The following is an 18,899-nucleotide window of genomic DNA, read 5'->3' as shown; positions in this document are numbered from 1 at the left end:
GAGGCCGTGAGAAAAGAGGGCATTTCACAGAAAAGGAAACTTGAACTGCTTCCAGTGTCAGAAGAGATACTGGGATTCACAACTAATCAAAGAAATGCAGATGAAAACAACAGGACTTCTCTTTCAGGTAATAGCAGGGTAGCTCTCTCCAGCCACCCTCCTGCTGAAAACAACTAAGTAAGCTGGATAAAATGTTGAAAACATCCTCTGTAAAGAACTGACAAGATGGGACAGCATCACTCTGTAGGTCACCAGAACCAAAGAGGGAGGAGCCCAGAGGCTGCTCTCCTGCTAAGGAAGGACCTTTGCCCACTAGGGGAGGGTTGAACTTTCCTTTTGATGGAAGGACCTTTGCCCACTAGGGGAGGGTTGAACTTTCCTTTTGATGGAAGGACCTTTGCCCACTAGGGGAGGGTTGAACTTTCCTTTTGATGGCATCTAGAGATGAATGGGTCTCCATCACAGCCCAGGACCTGCCCTGGTGGGAAGTCAAACAGGAGACGCCTTCCCCCCAATAAGCCAGGATGAGGGTAAACTAGAAGTGGACCAACCTGCCAGAATGACAGCCTGGTTCTGTTTGCCTGGGTTACCCAGGGTATCCCAAGACTTGACTCTGGGTAGCTCAGTACCAACAATGTACCCAGGCTCCTGGAAGAAGCAAAACAAATTCTCTATGGAGGAAATTACCTTCATCCTCGCCCTCAAATTATCCCTACAAATGATTTTTCAAATAGAATGACCAGCATATAGTCAAAGATAACCTTGGGGCACAAGGAAATTAGGCTCCAGCCCACTGCCCTAGAAGCCCAATTTCTGTGGCTGCTAGACTCCAAATCTGACACCTGGTGGCAAGGGTGGCACAGAGTACGTGGCCATCAGCAGCTGTGTGTCCAGCACCCAGGGACTGTGTGAGGGGGTGACAGTGTGGGTGCATGTGTATGCCTCCAGAGTGCTGGAAAGTTCTTTCCCTGACAGAGCTGGTCAGGTTTTCTGATAATCTTCTAATTTTTCCAAAAATATGCTTGAAGAGGGCCACTTTTTCTAATTTGCTTAAAGGTGTCCTATGGCCTAGGGGCAGCCCCATGTAAAGACTTTAGATATTGAAACTATCTGATACAGACTATAAAATAACGAGGTATATGATCTTAAAGAAATAGGTTGAATATATCTGCAGGAAACAGGAAACTAGAAAAAGTAATATGGCAGGTTTGAAAAAGAACCAAATTGAACTTCTAGAAATGATAAATGCAGTAAGTGATGAGAAACTCATGTCAGTGAGATAACCACTCTACCAATCAGAGAGAGAAAAGTTAGAAGGAGGGAAGTACTCAACATTGGGCAGGATTCAGGGAGCTGGGAATCTTGGGCAATGCTTGCGGGTAGGTATAGAGTACTACCTTCTAGAGAGGCACCTATAGTGCTTTTGTGCAGTGGCGTGTGTACCCCCTGTCACCTAACAGTCCTGACCTTAGGGTCAGAGCTCAGAGAAACCCTTGCACAGGCCCGTGCAGAGACAATTATGAGGGCCGCCATCCCAGCCTCGCACGGGCTGCAAGCAGCTGGGATGACGGCCCTCATGCAGCTGGCAGTGGCTTTATTAAGGCAGATGTGGAAAGAAGGTTTTCATTTGGGATAATTCACTCTGTAGCCTGTGGAAATTGAAAAAGGAAGAAGGTTTATCTTTAAGAGGCTCTAACTCAATAGGAAGCCAAGGTGATTTTTTTAGTTGAGACGATTACAAAATTCAGTTTTAAAATATTTTATTTGTATTGCTGTCATAGTATTAAAATCATCTAATTTGTTTTGTTAAAGTCAGTACACATTTGTCATAGAAGAAATAATCCAGATTATATGGCATGGCTGTTTTAGAAAAATAAAATAGTTTTATAATGTCAGTATTTTTTTGTAATGGTGGTTGGTCTTCTCACAGAGTCTGGTAAAAATAAACAGCCAAAATGCAAATCTGACCATTAGTTGGAGAGAGTTAATCTCCCAGTGACTTCAGTTATTTGCATCATCTATTTTTGCTAAGTACGTTAACAAAATCATCTTTCCATTTTCTGTGGATACATTTGCAAAGTTGATTAACTTCATTTAGTTAATTATTTAACAGCATTATACTTTTTTTTTTTTTTTTTTTTTTTTTGCAGTACGCGGGCCTCTCACTGCCGTGGCCTCTCCCGTTGCGGAGCACAGGCTCCGGACGCGCAGGCCCAGCCGCCCGCGGCATGTGGGATCTTCCGGGATCGGGGCACGAACCCGCGTCCCCTGCATCGGCAGGCAGACTCCCAACCACTGCGCCACCAGGGAAGCCCCCAGCATTATACTTTTTAAAGTCTGTATAATAAAATGTAACCTACAGCCAAATCTGGGATATGAAGATTATATATTAAATTTATATCAAATGACAAGTACCAACTTTTGGTGGACTGTTGATTAAATCAAGAGACCCAGACCTGTACCTTAAATAAACTCATACCATATATTTTAAATAGTGAATTGAGTCTACCTTATCAAAATCAGATTCCCTAACCCCAAATGCTGGGTGCAATTTATGTTGACAATATTTAAAACAGTTGGTAATTCCTGAACATCCCTGGCTCTTCCCTGGAAGATGACCCTCAGAAGAGCTTGACAGGCAGGAGGGGTGGGCCCAGAACCTAATGTTCCTAGTGGGCCCATCCCATCAGCCTGTCTGGGCCTGGGTAGCAAACACTGAAACTTATTGCTACCAATTGGCTTTAATGCTTCCCGGTTTATTGATGTAAAATTGTCTATGTTGAGGCTACATCTGCAAATTCCTTATTAAGGAATTAAATTTACACTTGTTTGCTTTGTTGGATTTGGAATGCTCAGCTCAGATACATTTTTATTTGATTCTGGGAGCTCTAGGGGTTTCTCATAAGTAAGCTAACTGCCTTTTTTGTACATAAACAAAATCCCAAATTGGAAAAATGAAAACTAAAATTTCTCTGCTTAAAATGCAATTCTTTCATAGTTTTATGCATTCTTTTTCCCTTTTCATTAATTATTTAACACATTTTTATGATCCATGGGGGTAACTGGCCTGAATTAAAATTGAAACTGGGAAAAAATACATATGAAGTCCAAATGATAATTCTTTTTTTCTAATAATAGTTTTGAGGGATAATGGAGTGAATTTGAAAGAGCATGAACTTTACAATCATCCAGACCTGGGTTTTAACTAGGGTTCCCCAATTAGCTATAAATTAATGACCTTGTTGCAGTTTCTGCTCCATAAAATAGGACTATCACCTTCCTTGCAGTTGTTATGAAGGTTAAAGATAATATGAGTAAAGTGCTTGGCACATGGAAGAAGTTTTTGATATTATTCCCTTGATTCTTGCCAGGGTTTGATGGCTTAAGCATGTCACTCTGGTGGGTTTTTTGTTTTGTTTGTTTATTTTTACACGGCATGACCTGGTGGATCATTCTGGCCCTTTTATGTATTCTTTTCAATGTGATTTTATTCTCACCTCGTCTTGAGACACACCATCATATGAGTTAATTTATCTGATCTTCACAATAGCCTATGAAGGTCTGTCTCAAGGTCATCAACATGAGCTCACAATCCAAAATCAGAAAACCTACAAGGAAATAATCCACAATGAATGAGAGTTTGCCTACATAACAAACAGCAGAATTAGACCCTCAAGCACTTCAGACAATGGAATTACAAGATTCAAGCTATAAGTATGATTAAAAATGATTAGTCATAAAACACAGAATCATGCTTCCCTGGTGGCACAGTGGTTAAGAATCCACCTGCCAATGCAGGGGACACAGGTTCGAGCCCTGGTCCGGGAAGATCCCACATGCCGTGGAGCAACTAAGCCTGCGAGCTACAGCTACTGAGCCCACACACCACAGGTACTGAAGCCCATGCACCTAGAGCCTGTGCTCCGCAACAAGCCACCGCAATGAGAAGCCCACGCACCGCAACAAAGAGTAGCCCCTGCTCACCACAACTAGAGAAAGCCCGCATGCAGCAATGAAGACCCAGTGCAGCCAAAAATAAAATAAATTTAAAATAAATTTAAAAAAAACAGAAACAAAGAATCAAAAGCATGAAATAAACAGAATGCTATAAAAAAGATTAGCCAGGTATCAATGATTACAAATGACGAATATAAACTCAATGGATTGGTTAAACAGAAGATTAGAAGTAGCTGAAGTTAGAATTGGGCATTGAAAGATAAATCTGACAAAAGTATCTAAAATGTAGACCAGAAAGATAATGAGATGAAAAATGTGTAAAAGAGAGGAAGAGGCATGGTGGATAGAATGAAATGTTCTAACAAATGCCTGAAAAAATTTTGAGCAGGAGAGAATAGAGAGAATGAGGGGGAGTGGAGAAAAAGGCTCATTTATTTACAGATTCATTCAACAACTATTTATAAGCACCTAATGTATGTCAGGCACTATTTTAGGCTCTTAAAACAGATAATGACATGATGAGAACAGATCATGGTTGATCATCATCCAGAACTGATTTTGGACAAGAATTCTCAGTGTCAGGAAATGAGTCCCAAGAGACACTAAATCCTCACCCAGATACATCAGAAAGAAACTGAAGAACTCAAAGACTGGGGGAATATTTGAAAAGAAAGCAGAAAGAAAACATATGTTTTCCACAAAGCAGTGAAGCCCAGACAAATAGCAAATTTCTCAACAGCAACTACAGAAACCAAAAGACAGTGCACTACTATCTTCATAGGTCTTGGAGGAAATATCTGGCAACTTAGACCATTAGACTAAGCTAAACCATCATTCGAGAATGAAGGTGACTTGAACAAACCCCCAGTATACAGTCTACTCCTGTTCAGGTTTACCTAAATTCTTATTGATTTTTTAGACAGTTGGAGAAATATGAATATAGACTTAGTATTAGATGGTGTAAGGAATTATTGTGTTATTAGTGATAGTGATATTGTGATTAAGTAAGAAATGTCCTTATTTTCATAAGATGAATGAATACTCAAGAATTTAGGGGCAAAATGTCATAATGTGTGTAATAACTTTTAAAAAACCACAATGAGATATTATTTCACATAATGATATTGGCAAAAGTAAAAAAAAAAAAAAAATCTGAAAATACCAAGCATTGGGAAAAAGAAATATCTAGCTGCTGCTGGTGGAGGTGTAAATGGGCAAACTGGAGAGTAATTTGGTATCAAGTAATTTGGAAAAGCTGAAGATGAAATTGCCTCCTACCCAGCAGTACTACTCTTTAGATTTATATCCTAGAAAAATTCTCCTACCTGTGCAGAGGCATATTCTATGTGGTCCCAACTCATGCTAGTTAGAAGGGTTTTTATTTATTTATTTATTTATTTAGGCTCTGCTGGGTCTTAGTTGCAGCACTTGGGATCTTCATTGTGGCATGTTTTTTCAGTTGCAGCATGCAGATTCTTAGTTGCAGCATGCGGACTTCTTAGTTTGGTATGCATGTGGGATCTAGTTCCCCGACCAGGGATAGAACCCGGGCCCCCTGCATTGGGAGTGCCGAGTCTTACCCACTGGACCACCAGGGAAGTCCCTAGTTAGAAGTTAAATGTATATGTCCACCATCTTCAGCATGCGTTTTTCCAACACTCTTCCCACTCTCTTTTTCATTGTATCCTCACTGGAATCTATCAATAGAAGTTCTGTCTAGAAAAAATCTGAAGCAAACTATTAACAAAGGACACAATTTTAGCATATAACTTTGTACAAGAATACTTATATAACAAGTGGATCAGTAAGATATTACTGTCTTCTGATATGAATATTGCATCACCTGTGATGTGATCTAGCCAATAAAGTTTGATTTAAATCTAATCAAGCCTTTGGATCTAACTTGCAGTTTAAAGGAAATCTAGAGGAAAGAGAAACATGCTAAACACCACTACATGGAAGCAATCAGACCAGAACAGAAGGTGGGCTATTTCACAGGAAAACCAGCCTTGTCTATTCAGCTAATCGGTGTCATGAAAAAAACGACTGTTCAAAATTAGAAGGGGCTTAAGGGACACAATAAAGAAACTAATGCAGGGACTTCCCTGGTGGCACAGTGGTTAAGAATCCGCGTGCCAATGCAGGGGACGCGGGTTTGACCGCTGGTCCGGGAAGATCCCACATGCCGTGGAGCAACTAAGCCCGTGTGCCCCAACTACTGAGCCTGCACTCTAGAGCCTGCGAGCCACAACTACTGAGCCCACGTGCCACAACTACTGAAGCCCATGTGCCTAGAGTCCATGTTCAGCAACAAAGAGAAGCCACCGCAATGAGAAGCCCGCGCACCACAACAAAGAGTATCGCCCGCGCACCACAACAAAGAGTATCCCCCGCTCACCGCAACTAGAGAAAGCTCGCACGCAGCAACGAAGACCCAATGCAGCCAAAAATAAACAAATTTACTAAAAATAAATAAATTTATTAAAAATAAATAAACAAACAAATAATAAAGAGACACAGTGGGACTTCCCTGGTGGTCCAGTGGCTAAGACTCCATGCCCCAATGCAGGGGGCCTGGGTTCAATCCCTGGTCAGGGAACTACATCCCACATGCTGCAACTAACAGTTCACATGCCAAAACTAAAGACCCCACATGCTGCAACTAAAGATCCCGTATGCAACAAAGATCTATGCAACAAAGATCTATTCAACAAAGATCCCGCACGTGGCAACGAACACCCCGCATGCCGCAACTAAGACCTGGCACAGCCAAATAAATAAATAAATAAACATTAAAAAAAGAGAGAGAGACACACACACACAGAAACGTTGAAAATAAATTGACAAAAATTAACCAACAGAAAAAGCATTATTAGAAATGAAGGGGAGGGGCTTCCCTGGTGGCGCAGTGGTTGGGAGTCCGCCTGCCAATGCGGGGGACGCGGGTTCGATCCCTGGTCCGGGAGGATCCCACATGCCGCTGAGCGGCTGAGCCCGTGCGCCACAGCTACTGAGCCCACGTGCCACAACTACTGAGGCCCACGCGCCTAGAGCCCGTGCTCTGCAGCGGGAGGCGCCACCGCGATGAGAGGCCCGTGCACATTGCAACGAGGGGTGGCCCCCGCTCGCTGCAGCTGGAGGGAGCCTGCGTGCAGCGGCGAAGACCCAGCGCAGCCAATAAATAAATAAATAAATAATTTTAAAAAAAAAGAAATGAAGGGGAATCTCTACATAATCACAGATGATAAAATTCATAAGGAGGAATTAATAATTCTTAATTTGTATGCACAAAATCATAGTCTATAGATATAAAAAGCAAAAACTGACAGAATTATAAGGAGACGTTTATAATTTCTAACGACAATGGGAGATTTTTAACATATCTCTCAGAAATTTCTAGATCAAGCAAAGTAAGAAATATATTAGCACACCATAGATTAGCAAACTTGCATACAATTATAGAATTTACATTCCTATCAAGTACACATGGGACATTTACAAAAACGGCAAAAATTCACTATGTATTAGGACACAAAATAAGTCTTAACAAATTGCAAGGTTATTATCATATAAGACCATATGCTTAGACCACAAAGCAACTAAGCTAGAAACCTATTTTTTTAAAGATATTTTTAAAGCTCCATATTTTTATAAATTTGAAATACAGACACACAATTTCTAGATGAGTCACAGGTCCAGTAAAAGATACTACAGTAAAGAGATTATATATGGACAGTAGCTGCAGTCAGAATAACCACCAGATTAAGTTTATGATCGTCCACAATGATTTTTCTAAGATCCACCTGACTTTTGTAGAGGCCAAACTGTGAATTAAGTGGGGAGGGTTAAGAATCACGACCCCTGCATTTCCCCCAGGGATGCAGTATTGCTTCTGGTTCACTATCTTGGTAAGGGGTGGAAGTTCCAGAGACTTCCACTTAGCCCTCCCTACCACAGTTAACCCCATAATGATCCCATAGGGCAGAGGCAATGTGGGGATTCATCCAGCTGCCAAATATATCTAATCCAATTATACTTCCAGTAACCAGGGAAATAACCACAGGTCTGGATATTTCTTTTTCCCCAGTGTACAGTCATCTAGTAAATGGCTATAGGTCCCTTCGGGAAATGCTTGGAGGAAGATTAAGGTGTTTATTTGTGGCAGCAGTGCAAGGTCCTTCCTCAAGGGAACCTGGCCTTTTCAAAAGGCTCTGGGTCTGTGAACTGACTTAAGCCTCGGACTGGGCTAGAGGGCATCATTCTCCACTATGGTGACTCAAGTTAAGTTTTTGGGCTACCAGACCTAGAGTTTTTCCTGTTATATAGATCAAGCAATATTCTAGTAGGCTGATTATCTATTTTGTTCTTAGGGACACCATGATCAATTAGGTATCACTAAAGATCTTTGCAGACCAGAATGTTCTGATTACTGAAATACCTGTGATGCCCTTTACGGGTGATGGTTTAGTGCTTACACTTGGCCTCTGCTACAATGGAATATCATCATCTTCATTGAAATCAGGCATCTCCTACATGCATAACTGGCCTACAATGGACAGCAACCACAGAACTTTTCAAGGGTGTAGGTGATCCCCCCACTAATACAGGCATACCTCGGAAATATCGCAGGTTTGGTTCCAGACCACCTCAAAAAAGCAGCTACTGCAATAAAGCAAGTTACACAAACTTTTCGTTTTTCCAGTGCATATAAAAGTTACGTTTACAGGGACTTCCCTGGTCGTCCAGTTTGACTTCACACTCCCAGTGCAGGGGGCATGGGTTTTTTTTTGTTGTTGTTGTTGTTTTTGAGGCAAGGAATACGACTTTATTCAGAAAGCCAGCAGACCAAGAAGATGGCAGACTACAGTCTCGAAATAACCATCTTCGAGGGCACGGGTTTGATCCCTGGTTGGGGAACTAAGGGGCTGCCGCAGGGTGTGGCCAAAAAAAAAGGAAAAAAAAGTTATGTTTACACTATACTATATAGTCTTTTTTTTTTTAACTATATAGTTGATGTTCACTATTACATGTCTTGGGCATACAACATAGTGATTCACAATTTCTTTTAAAAATATTTTATTTATTTATTTACTTATTTGGCTGCTGCCGGGTCTTAGTTGTGGCAGGTGGGATCTTTGTTGCGGGATCCAGGATCTTTTTGTTTTTAGTTGTGGAATGCGGGATCTAGTTCCCTGACCAGGGATGGAACCCGGGCCCCCTGCATTGGGAGCATGGAGTCTTAACCGCTGGACCACCAGGGAAGTCCCTGATTCCCAATTTTTAAAGGTTATATTCCGTTTACAGTTATTATAAAATATTGGCTATATTCCTTGTGTTGTACTATGTATCTTTGTAGCTTATTTATTTTATAAATAGTACTTTGTACCTCTTAATCCCCTACCCCTATCTTGACCCTACCCCCTTCCCTCTCCCCACTGGTAACCACTAGTTTTTTCTCTGTATTTGTGAGTCTGTTTCTTTTTTTGTTATAATCACTAGTTTATTTCTCAGATTCCACATTTAAGTGATATCATACAGTATTTGTCTTTACCATGCTGTAAACAAAAGTGCTGTCATCCAGGCTTTGTAATTCCATTTACAGAGCACAGGCAGAGTAGATTTAGCATAATTCTTAAGGGCCCTAGGGCTTTTGGAAGGGCAAATGAGCACTGGCTTCAACTTAGTCACCAGCTGCGTCAGCCCCTAACAAGAGAGTCAGCCTGTCCTTTGAAGCCAGACATTGACTACTGCTCTCTAGCTATGAAAGTCCTAGATGGCATCTTCTTCCAATGTAAGGCTTTTTCATCTGCATTGAAAATGTGTTGTTTGGCATAGCCACTTTTATGAATTAGCTAGATCTTGTGGCTAACTTCCTGCAGCTTCTACATCAGCACTTCCTGCTTCACCTTGCACTTTTGTGTCACGGAGATGGCTTCTTTTCTTAAACTGCATGAACCAACTTCTGCTAGCTTCAAACTTTCTTCTGCAGCTTCCTCATCTCCCTCAGCCTTCACAGAATTGAAGAGAGTTAGGGCCTTGCTGTGGATTAGGCTTTGGTTTAAGGGAATGTTATACCTGGTTTGATCTACTGAGACCACAGAAACTTTATCCACATCAGCAATAAGGTGCATCATGTCCGAAATCATTGGACTTCTAATTCTGCACCAATATGCGATACCCCTGAATCTGTGTATAGTTTAACTCTTACCTTGTGGTATACCTGTGTCTTATGGGAGCATCCAGGGTACTTGCTACTTCCTGCTCCCTGGTCTAAGATGTTTTCAATATAGTGGATCGGTATAATACTCTGGAGACTATCCAGGTAATCAAGGTCATGTTAGCCTATATTGTGACAGAGAGCAAGAGAGGGTGCAAGGGAGTAGCCCTGGGAAAGACCATGACTGTACACTGGTGTCTATTCCGTGTGAATGTGAACTGTTTCTGAACTTCCTTCCTGATAGAGATAGAAAAGAATACAAGTACCAGATCAAAAGCCATATACCAAGAACCAGAGGCTATGTTGGATTATCAAATAGTCCACCACCATCCACCATAAACAATCTGGTTTTTACAGGAGCCACAGTAGTGAAAAAAAAGGAAATATAACAACTGCATTAAGTATTTGAGGATGATATTAATATCTGCCATTCCATGTAGGATGCAAAACTCCTTCTGATTGATCTTGGCTTGGTGGAGGTAGGAGAGACTGTTTTGGGGGTTTTTACTTTTTTTTTCCTACCATTATGGCTCTTACTCCATAGATCAGGGAACTACTAGGAGGGTTCTATCAGAGTCTAAATAGATCCATTCTTACTATGCTTTTGGGAATTAGGGATATTACCAGAGGATTGTTCCACAGACCCATACGACCTACTGTGAAAAAAACTTGGGTCAGAACTCCATTTATCACCCACCTTCCCTATACCATTTAATAGGAGGGCCATGATGTCGCTTTTTGTATCCTGATACCAGTATCATTCCGGATTCTAAAACCCACATCTCACAAAAGATCTTGTGGTTCCTCTTTTTTCCTGTGTACAGTTCCCTTAGTAAAGTACAACAGGGGTCCCTTTAGGATTAGAGGAACTTCTACCGTGCTGTCACAGAGTCCTTCGTCAAGATAATTCAGTCTTCTCTGGGTCTGAGAACTGGCTCTGGTCTAGCAATTGAGTGAGGGATATGATTCTTCTTTTCAGTAGCAAACATCAGCCTTTGGCTCATTCACTCTTTTTTTTTTTTTTTTTGCGGTGCGCGTGCTTCTCACTGTTGTGGCCTCTCCCGTTGCGGAGCACAGGCTCCAGACGCGCAGGCTCAGCGGCCATGGCTCACGGGCCCAGCTGCTCTGCGGCATGTGGGATCTTCCTGGACCGGGGCACGAACCTGTGTCCCCTGCATCGGCAGGCGGACTCAACCACTGCGCCACCAGGGAAGCCCTGGCTCATTCACTCTTGATCTTTTTTTCTTTTTTGATTATATAGGTTGAGTTGATATCCTACCTGGCTTTCTATCTACCTTGCACTGGGAATACCTTGGCCTACTAGCCATTGCCACAGATCTCCGTCTCCTCCCTCTAGTTGCCATTCTTGCTTTGCTGCCTATTATGGTAATTATGTCTGCCTTGCCCCTGACAAGTAAGTCAGGGCCTCTACTCTTTCAAAATCCTATCATCTCCATTGACACTATGGACTCCAGTTCCATATCAGCCTCCTCTATGATGAATCCTAGCTTTCATAGAACAGCTACTACTGATATTCCCAACAATGTCAGTGCTCATATCTAGCGGATTTCTTATTGTTTTATTGAGGGGAGTGTCCTCTGGCCTCCCAGGGAACACAGTCAACTGACAAGTTTTTGATTTAAAGGTAAATTTATTCTAGCATGTCTACATTGTTTTTTAAAGACAATTCCTTCTATTTCTTTTTTTTAAAATTAATTAATTAATTTATTTGGCTGCATTGGGCCTTAGTTGTGGCACACGGAATCTTCATTGCAGCATGCAGGATCTTTAGTTGCAGCATGAGGTACCTTCATTGTGGCATGTGGGATCTTTAGTTGCGGCATGCAGGATCTTTTAGTTGCAGCATGCAGGCTCTTAGTTGCCGCATGTGGGATCTAGTTCCCTAACCAGGGATTGAACCCAGGCCCCCTGCATTGGAAGTGTAGAGTCTTAACCAGGGAAGTCCCTAGCATGTCTACATTTTAACTTTTCCAAGGCAGTTCCAGCACCTCCACCTCTCTCACTATGGGGTACTGTTTTCCCAAGCTTTAAGGAGCTTTCTCAGTGATGTACTAGGATCAGTTCCAGGTGTCTTTGCTAGGATATTAAATCCTATATCACAAAGGAGTGTCCTTATATTATTATGTCTTCCTTATCTGGTCTTATATTCCAGTCCCCTTGTTCCAGCACCCTCAAGATCCCCATCCCCTGGTACATTCTCCCAGTTACTACTGGTACATATTAACTGGATTCTGCAACTCTTTTGGTGAATAATTTATTTTCTCCCAAAGTAGAGTCGGTATTTCCCCAGTTGAGCCATAATAAAAGATCCAAATTATTAGCCTAGAAGTCACGGAGGAATTTGGGGGCAAATCTTGAAGAGGGCAGGTATCATTTACAAGGCATCTGCCGCAGATGTAGGAAGTGCAGGCTAAAAAAGAGTTGTAAATGGCCTGGTTAAGCACTGAAGGAGTTTTCCCAACCCAGAGCCGATCTGGAAAGACCTAGAGAGTAATTTTCCTTTCCTTTTCTTTCTTTTGTTTTTCCCCCCATAATATTCAAGATATCCAGTTTTCAACAAAAAATTATGAAGCATGCAAAGAAACAAGAAAGTATGGCCCATTCATGGAGGAAAAAAGAATATCAATAAAGAGATATAAATGATACAACAAACCAAACAGAAATTCTGGAGTTGAAAAGTACAATAACTGAAATGAAAAATTCACCAGAAGGTTTCAATAGGTGATTTGAGCAGAGGAAAGATGAGTGAACTTGAAAATAGGCCAACTGAAAGTATCCAGTCTGAAGAGCAGGAAAAAAAAAAAAAGGATGAAGAAAAATGAACAGAGCCTAAGAGATCTGTGAGACACCATCAGACATACCAACATATGCATAATGTGAGTCCCAAGAAGGAGAGGAGAGAGAGGAAGGGGCAGGAAAAATATTTGAAGAATTAATGGCTAACCCCCACCCCCAAACCGATTTGATAAAAGACATGAATATATACATCCAAGAAGCTCAATGAACTTCCAGTAGGAAAAACTCAAAGGGATCCACATTGAGACATATAATCAAACTGCTGAAAGCCAAAAATAAAGAGAATCTTGAAAGCAGCGAGAAGTGAATCATAATGTGCAAGAGATAACCAGTAAGTATTAACAACCTATTTTTAATCAGAAACCATGGAGGCCAAAAGGCAGTGGGATGACATAACTAAAGTGCTGGGGTGAAAAAAAAATGGGGGTTCCCTGGTGGTCCAGTGGTTAGGATTCAGTGTTTCAGTGCTGTGGGCCTGGGTTCAATCCCTGGTGGGGGAGCGGTGTGGCCAAATAAATAAATAAAGTGCTGGGGTGGGGGTGGAGGAAACCTGTCAACCAAGAATTCTATATCCAGCAAAACTATCCTTCAAGAATATAGAAGAAATTAAGACATTACCAGATAAACAAAAGCTGACGGAGTTAATTGCTAGGAGACCTGCTCTATAAGAAGTGCTAAGGGAGCCCTTCAGGCTGAAATGAAAGGACATTAGACAATCTACATGCAAAATGATGATTGTGGAGCCTTACCCCACATAATACACAAAAATTAACTCAAAATGGATCAAAGACCTAAAAGTGAAAGCTAAAACTATAAAACCCTTAGAAGCATGTATATTGGGAGTGATAAATTATATTAAGAGGTGAAAGCATAAAAGGATATATGGCCATTCATACCTTTCCATTTACTATGAATATCCTATTTCCTGTGTGTGAGAAAATAAAGACAAATTATTAAAAATGTTGATTTGGAAAACTTTACCATGTTCCTTCCAAGAAACACATTCAATTGGAAGGAATAATGCTGGAAGGAACTAAGTTGGAGGAAGAAGAGTGTTATGGAATGAATTGTGCCCTCCTCTATTCATATGTTGAAACTCTAATGCTCAATGTGACTGTATTTGGAGATAAAGCCTTTAAAGAAGCAGTTAAGGTTAAATTAGGTCCTAAGGGTGGAGCCCCAATTTAGTATGAGGGGTGTCTTTGCAAGAATAGAGACACCAGGAGTGCATGTGCACAGAGAAAGGTCATGTGAGGACCCAGTGAGAAGGCAGCAGTCTGCAAGCTAAGGAGAGAGGCCTCAGGAGAAACCAAACCTGCGGGCATCTTTTTTTTTTTTTAAATAAATGTATTTATTTTGTTTATTTATTTTTTTTGGCTGCATTGGGTCTTCGTTGCTGTGCGGGCTTTCTCTAGTTGCGGCGAGCGGGGGCTACTCTTCGTTGTGGTGCACGGGCTTCTCACTGTGGTGGCTTCTCTTGTTGCAGAGCATGGGCTCTAGGCACGCAGGCTTCAGTAGTTGAGGCACGGGGGCTCAGTAGTTGTGGCTCGCGGGCTCTAGAGCACAGGCTCAGTAGTTGTGGCGCACGGGCTTAGTTGCTCTGCAGCATGTGGGATCTTCCTGGACCAGGGCTCGAACTCGTGTCCCCTGCGTTGGCAGGTGGATTCTTAACCACTGTGCCACCAGGGAAGCCCCCTGCTGGCATCTAAATCTTGAACTTAGTCTCCAGAACTGTGAGAAAATAAGTATCTCTTGTTTAAGCCAACAGCCTGTGGTATTTTGTCATGGCAGTCCTAGAAGACTAATACAAAGAGCCACTAATACTTGACAATAAATCTTTAAAGGAAAGTTTATATCATGTAGACAGAATGGCTGCTATTGATTACAAGAGATCATGATCATGACAAGTGTAGAAAAATCACATTCAAAAATGCAATCTCCAGCACAGTCTAGGGTTATCAGAAGCTGCATAACACAAGCAAAGGGAATGTTAACACCTGTACACTTTGAGTTTCTGGTCATGCTTTGTCAATACTTTCAGAAGCTGATTCACAATCATCCACTTCTGATGACTCCATTGCCAAGGAAAGCAGACTATCCACCAGCTTCTTGGATCTGACATGGATGAACCTCAGACATTTACTGTTTCACTCATTTCTTCCGAAGCTCGTTCTTCATCACCTTCCTCCACCCCTAGACACCAACAGTGACTACAGCCTCCATATCTCCCTTCTCATCTCCAAACCTCACTCAGGAAGCACTGCAATCTTCAGTAATCATGTTTAAAAACTTGCCTTGTTTATTTTATTATTGCTAAGTGTTACCTGCCTTCATTATGTGTCTTTAACATATTATTTCACTGTTCATTTACATTACAGTACACGTTTGTTACAGTTAAAAGGAAAACACGATTTGTACCCTATAGGGTTACTGCACAAATAAAGTCATTAGTGAGTTAATTAAGTGTTAAACAATTAGATAGTGGGTGTTTTAAAGGCTTTATCTTAAGCAGAAAAACCTCATTGATTGTTTTATATATATGTGTGTGTATATATATTTTAGAGTGTTTCAAGTACTGAAAGAAATTGCTTGGGGTTTTTAGACGTGCTGGGAATATATACTTTTTTCTACTTAAAATAATGATGCACAGACTCCCACTACCTAAAAATTCACTGTCCAACATGTTTTTAAGAATGGATTAAATCCTCTGAGGGACGCCTGAATTAGAATATGAGGTACTAGAAAGAATAAAGTCATATCATTATTATATTGTTGTGAATATTACATTTCATTAGAGGACACATATAATCAACCACTAGTGATGCTAAAATTGATGACTCAACTTACAGTTAACACTTTCCCTCTTCAGATTGGAAAGTAATCTGTGTGGTGTTACTTTGGCTCTATATGAATGTTTACATCTGTGTGGTGTTACTTTGGCTCTATATGAATGTTTACAACAATCAATCACCTATTGGTTTTTTTTTTAAATTTTATTTATTTTTGGCTGTGTTGGGTCTTCGTTGCTGCACATGGGCTTTCTCTAGTTGTAGAGAGCAGGGGCTAGCCTTTATTGTGATGTGTGGGCTTCTCCTTGCGGTGGCTTCTCTTGTGGAGCACCGGTTCTAGGCCGCCAGCTTCAGTAGTTGTGGCTCGCGGGCTTAGTTGCTCCATGGCATGTGGAATCTTCCCGGACCAGGGATCGAACCCATGTTCCCTGCATTGGCAGGCGGATTCTTATCCACTGCGCCACCAGGGAAGTCCCTCAACTATTGGTTTTAACACCAGTTGATAATCCTTGCCTGAATCAATAATTTCATTGGAGTTTGTGAAACTATGTTTTTCTAATTATTTTGTTTCTTTCACATTGTTTACAAGAATTCTGTGAAGGCTTCTTCATTAACTAGGACTATTTGGTTATCCTAAAATAAATTTTTACCGGAAGAGCAAAATAACGCTTAATATTTTCCCTTTAATTACCAATTTTCAAAGTAAATGTTTTAAAAGTTACCCCAAATGGTAACTTTTGGTAACAAAAGTAACCATTGAGACTTTCTTGATTTACTCTCATTTTGAGTATCATAGAATAATGAATTTCACTGAATCAGTGTTAAACTCAATCATTATTCTTTTAGTTGCTAAGGTTGTAACAACTTTGTTCAGTAGGGACACTTTCATATGGGCTCCTGTGTCCTTTTGACATGACATTATCTTCTAAAGCTTTCTTGCTTCTTAACATGAAAAGGTATCTCAGGTGCACTTTGAAAAATGTCTGCTTCTAGACATGGAATCAGCAATTTCTCCAAGAAGCCATGCTTAGTTAGTGGAATTACATAATTCCACTACATACATAAAGGAGTCTTAAAGCACACATAGTCTTGTTTGTGTCCTTAGCTCAACTTCTTTTCCCATTTTTATTGATTTCTTGTTTATCCCAGTAGTGCTTCTTTTTGCAAACATACTTTTCTTATTTCCTCCCTACTCTTACTGTCTCTCATACAAAACAAAGCATGTTATATATATCGTTCTGCACTTTTGCTTTTTTCACTCAACAATATATGCTGGAGGACTTCCCTGGGTGGCACAGCGGTTAAGAATCTGCCTGCCAATGCAAGGGACACAGGTTTGATCCCTGGTCCTGGAAGATCCCACATGCCGCGGAGCAACTAAGTCCGTGAGTCACAACTACTAAGCCTGTGATCTAGAGGCCGCGAGCCACACTACTGAAGCTCGCGCACCTAGAGCCCTTGCTCCACAACGAGAAGCCACTGCAATGAGAAGCCCGCACACCGCAACGAAGAGTAGCCTCCGCTCGCCGCAACTAGAGAAAGCCTGAATGCAGCAACGAAGACCCAAGGCAGCCAAAAATAAATAAATTTTAAAAATATATATGCTGGAGAGCTTTCTAAATCAATACAGAGAGCAACTGATTATTTTGTTTTCAAGATTCAAGTAGAAAGTTTTATTAACTTGGACCAGAACACAAACCAGAATGTTTAATATAAAATTTCTGATTAGATGTTCTTACTGTATATAACTATTTCCAAATTTATTTCTCAATCTTTTAAAAAAGTGACTATATATAAATACTCAAATTATAATTAATACAATTCTCTAGAGCTCATATGTGTATTTGGCATTTTTATTCAGTCCACAACTATGCATAAATATATCTATCCATAAATAACCAATGCCATGAAAACACAAGGGCTCCCCCTCTTTTTAAATTTAACTCACAATACCATTATGACAACTAAAATTTTTAACAATATAACAATAACTCCTGATATCATCAGATGTCCAGTCAGTTGTCTCATAAAGGTCATAAAATTAAAAAAAAATCTTTTTAAAAAACTTTATCCAAGTAAGGTCCACGCATTATGATTGGTTAATGTCCTTTAAAATCTTTTAAACTACAGATTACCTTCCATTGCTTTTTTCCCCTTGCAGTTTTTTTTTTGAAGAAAACTGGTTATTTATTCCCCAGAATTTCTTACAGTCTCAGTTTTGCTGATTGCATCACTGTGGTATGTTTTAACATGTTTCCCTGCCTTCTGCATCTTCTGTGAATTGGTAGTTATATATATATATATATTTTTTTTTTTTTTAATATTTTTTTTTTATTTTTTTGTGGTACGCTGGCCTCTCACTGCTGCGGCCTCTCCCGTTGCGGAGCACAGGCTCCAGACGCGCAGGCTCAGCGGCCATGGCTCACGGGACCAGCCGCTCCGCGGCATGTGGGATCCTCCTGGACTGGGGCACGAACCCGTGTCCCCTGCATCGGCAGGCGGACTCTCAACCACTGCGCCACCAGGGAAGCCCGGTAGTTATATCTTGAGGCTTGATCACATTCAAGTTCAGTATTTTTGGCCAGACTAATTAATAGGTGGTGGTGGTGTTTTCCATAAGAAGCACATAAAGTCTGTTTGTTTCTTTTTTGTGCTATTAGCAGCCACTGATGCTCAACGCCTAGATCCATTAGCTCATTAGTGGTTCATTTATTTTTTTATTGTGGTTAAATATACATAACAAAATTTAAAGCATGTTTTAAACCATTTTTAAGTGTACAGTTCAGTGGCACTAAGTAATTCATGTTGTTGTGCAACCATTACCACCATCCATCTGCAGAACTTTTTTCATCTTTTCACACTGAAACTCTGTACCTATTAAACAATAACTCCCCATTTCCTGCTCTCCCCAGCCCCTAGGCAACCACCATTATACTTTCTGTCTCTATGAACTTGACTGCTCTAAGTCCCTCATATAAGCGGAATCATACAGTATTTTTCCTTTTGTACCTGGATTATTTCACTTAGCATGTCTTCAAGGTTCACCTATGTTGGAGCATGTGTCAGAATTTCCTTCCTTTTTAAGGTTGAGTAACACTCCATTGTATATAAATACCACA

The sequence above is a fragment of the Leucopleurus acutus genome (genome assembly GCF_964270905.1).
Source record: "Leucopleurus acutus genome assembly, chromosome: 10".
NCBI classification, from domain to species: domain Eukaryota; kingdom Metazoa; phylum Chordata; class Mammalia; order Artiodactyla; family Delphinidae; genus Leucopleurus; species Leucopleurus acutus.
Note: the sequence above shows the minus strand (reverse complement) of the source record.